We start from the raw sequence: 4,144 nt of genomic DNA, 5'->3' as shown, positions 1-4,144 counted from the left end.
CATACGAGTCTCTTGGGAAAACGATACTTGGTCTTACCATTTATATTACTTGTACGATTTGGTACACTTGCCAATTTGTCAACACATTCACATCCATCTGTCTCAGCATGTAGTAGATGAAGATGATCCTGTGCATGGTGATGTCGGAAACATGGGAGCATGGTTGAATGTTGGCATGAGTGAATGTCATCCAGTATTTTGCCAAAGGCGTCAAGTCTGCCCTTTTTTATGTTGAAAGGCACTCCATTAGGGTTGTTCTGAAAATGCCTTCCAGGAAGGCACATAACCCTATCAATATCTGCAATATCTCTAAACCCCCCTACAAGTGCTACATACTGGCACTACTCACCTGGCCACTCAATGCCTAAAAAGTTGTTGATGGTGTCAGGGTCATACCGGATGGTCTGCCCCCTAACATAGCTCTTGTATCTCCCAGCTGACACTCCTCCTCTGGTCAAGGCGTTCGTATAGAACTCCTTTACCAGTTCAATGTTGGCTGGTGCAGGATATGTAGCCAGCCTCTCCTAGTCTCTCATCATGATCTCTACTTCAAATTCAGGAGCCAAATCTGGGATAGAAGTGGCCTTCCTCTCCATCAGCAGTCTTCTCTCCTGCACAGTCACATAGTGCTCCTCATGTTTCCTAGAAAGGAATATAGGAGAATAGAATCTTCTGGGCCTCTCAGGCTCCTTCCTCTTGTTGCCAGGAGTTTTTTCCCTTCTTGATGATGATGACATTCCTGCATAAAATAAAGTTCAACAGACCACAGGAATTCATCATTAGAGGTTAGCAAATCATCAATCAAATTCCAAACCAAGCATAGTCCAGAGTTGAGGGAAAAATAGGGCCCCTCAGTGTCCATGCATCAAAAATCAAGCATCCACACAAAAATACTACAAACCGCTCAGCGTCCAAGCAGACCGCTTAGCAGTTTGCCCTTAATTGCGTCACCGCTAAGCGGCGACGACGAGGGTTTTTCAATAATCCTTTTCAAAGTGCCCTAATCTCCACTCTATCACTAATTTCATCATTCTAGACCAAATTCATGCAATTCAATCGGTTCAATCAATTTTTATTTCATCAAATCATGCACAGAAATCAAAAGCCCTAATTTATCATGTTCCTACACATGTTCTTCATCAAATTTCAAATTTAGAAACCCTAGGAATGAAATTGCACAACTTACTTGAGTGGAGATACTAGATGCTTGCAAGATTTGTTCCTAATTGATGATGAATGCCTCCCGATGCAAGGCTTTCACCAAAAACCCCAAACTTTTGACAAGAGAATGGTATAAAATGAAGTTTTAATGAATGGGTGATGAGAAAAAGTGGGGAAATCTCTTTGGAAAACCTTTGAAAGTGAAAATTGGGTGCTAGGATTCACAGAGAACGCTTGGGCGAGCTTCAAAGAGGAGTTTCAAATGTGCAGAACCCCAAAAACACTGAGCTTTTAAAAGCCCAAGCGTGGTCTGCGTCGTAACCGCTCAGCGGTCCAAAATGCACCACTCAGCGGTGGGCGTGAAAAATCACTTCCTCATTTTTTTTGCTTGCTTTTGCATGATTTAAACCTGTATCACTTGATTTCAACCTTCAACTTTTCAATTTCATGCCTTTCCCCTCTCAAATGCAACATTCAAACATATAATGTACTTAGAACAAAGTTAAAATAAGAAATATTCAACTGGGTTGCCTCCTTCCTAGGTAGCGCTTGTTTAACGACACGAGCCTGACCCTAACCTGTCTAGCACTCATCAGTAAGTGCTTCCCAACACCCTTCAGTAGGTGTTCTTACTTTTATCCTTCAGTAGATACATAAAATTTAGCATCCCTCAGTAGATGCTACCCAAAAATTGTTTAAATATCCAAAAAGGTTACATGTCCAAATAGAATAACCTTACAACTAAAAAAAAATGTTTTACAACAATTGGGATTCATTTAGCAAATCATGTCTTCTCCTTTGTGTTGGTGTCTTTGGTACACCAAATCCTCAGCTTTCTTCTATCCACCTTCTTGGTACGTCTGGAGTATGGTGCTTCAATCTCCACCACTCCTTTCTCTTTCAGCTCTTTTACCACCCACTCCTTCTTCTTATACTTCACCTTTATTCCCGGTCGGAATGGGTCTTCTTTTGATTCATGATGGATTGTTTGTCCTTCTTCACTCACAGGTACCTACAAAACATTACAGCTATCAGTATCAATACCTTTCCTCTCTTCAGATGCAGCCTCTCTTCTGGACTTTTTATGTCTGGCTCTCTTCTTTATTTTGACGTTATCCTCTTTATAGCCATCATACAACAACCCATGTTCTTGATCTCTTAGTATGATCCTCTCGGTATAGACACTAAAAAGCAATTTTGAAGTTTCCATAAAGGGTCTTCCCAGAATCACTGGAATCTTTTCATCATCTTCCAGATCCACAACCACAAAATCAATCAAGAACTCCAGCTGCTCAATACGAACAATCGCATCCTCCACTATACCATATGGCTTCTTAGTTGAACCATCCACCACTGTCAGAGAAATATTAGTTGTTTTTAATACTAGCCCTTTTATTTTCTTCAGATAATTCAAAGGCACCATATTAATGCTAGATCCAGAATCTATCATAGCCCTTCCTACATCCACATCATTAACAACACATGGAAGAGTCACCCATCCTGGATCTTTCATTTTTGGTGGATGATGTTTCTTTCTAGGTTGAATAGCAATTTCTTGTTCTTCTTCATCAAGATCTATCACCTCTCCGAGATAATATTTTATTCTCTTAGAGTAAACAGGAATTTGAGGAAGAGTTTCAGTTAAAGGAACAATAGTCACCTGGTTAAAGATTTCTCTAAATGGCTCATAGTGACTTCCTCATTCCTCACTTTCAACATTTTTTTCCAACCTCTCTTCTTCTTCCTCTCCTCACTACTCTCGCTCTCCACATTCTCACTCATCTCTTCATCTTCCTCCTCACTACTTTCTATCTCAATGGCTTCCTCCTCTGTTTTTCTTTTGCTTTTTTTTAACACAACCTTGCACTCCTCTTTAGGGTTAACATCAGTATTAACCCTAAATTGATTCTTTTTTGTGATCTCAACCCTTTGTGACAGTTGACCAATTTGCATATCCAAAGATCTGAAACTAGCTTGGTTACTTGCCTGATGAGACTCATAAACCTTCAAAAATTTATCAAATCTATCACTAAAACCTCTAACACTCTCTGTCAACTAGCTCGCCTGTTGCCACAAGGGTGATGGCTGTTGCGGCCTGTTATTAAGGAAGCCTCCTGATTGCCCAGATGGGTTATTTTGAGATTGCCCAATACTAGGATGGTTTTTCCAACCTTGGCTAGAATTGCCTTGATTGAAACCTCCCTACCCATATTTGAACTGATTCCCCATATAATTAGCCTCGTGCTGCATATTTTCTAGCACAACACATTGACCACTAATATGGTCACCACCACAGAAATCACAAAGTTGGTGTGCATTGGAGACATTCCTAATCTCCTTTGGAAGTTGTGAGAGAATCTTTGTCAAATTGTCTAGCTTTTGAGTTAGAAGATGATTCTGAGCTAGCATGACATCATCTGCAGGCAAATGCAAAACTCCCCTCTTCTGAATTGGTGTGCCCCTCTCACTGTAGGTCTCCTGTTCATTAGCAGCCATACTCTCAATCAAATCATAGACTTCATCCTCGATCTTCCTCTTTATATCACCTCCAGCTGAGGCGTCCAACATAATCTTAGATTGTGTGTTTAAACCTCCAACGTATGCAAGATCTAGAGTGGTCTTGTCAAAACCATGGACTGACGTCTTCCTCAATAAGCCTTTAAATCTTTCCCAAGCTTGATCGAGAGTTTCCTCCATTCCTTTTTTAAATGATGAGATCTCCAACCTTCCCTGGGTGACTTTAGACTACGGAAAATATTTGTTGACAAATTTAGATGCCATAGTCTCCCACGTAGTAAACGTTCCTTCTGGAAAGGAGTTCAACCATGTCTTAGCACTACCTCCCAATGAGAAAGGGAATAGGCTAAGCTTTACTCGTTCATCTAATACTCTAGTCATCTTGACAGTATTGCAAATCTCACTAAATGTTGTCAAATGATCATAAGGGTTCTCATTTGACAAGCCATGAAATTGGTTGCCCTGT

This window comes from Vigna radiata, chromosome 6, assembly GCF_000741045.1.
Source record: "Vigna radiata var. radiata cultivar VC1973A chromosome 6, Vradiata_ver6, whole genome shotgun sequence".
Classification (NCBI taxonomy): domain Eukaryota; kingdom Viridiplantae; phylum Streptophyta; class Magnoliopsida; order Fabales; family Fabaceae; genus Vigna; species Vigna radiata.
Note: the sequence above shows the minus strand (reverse complement) of the source record.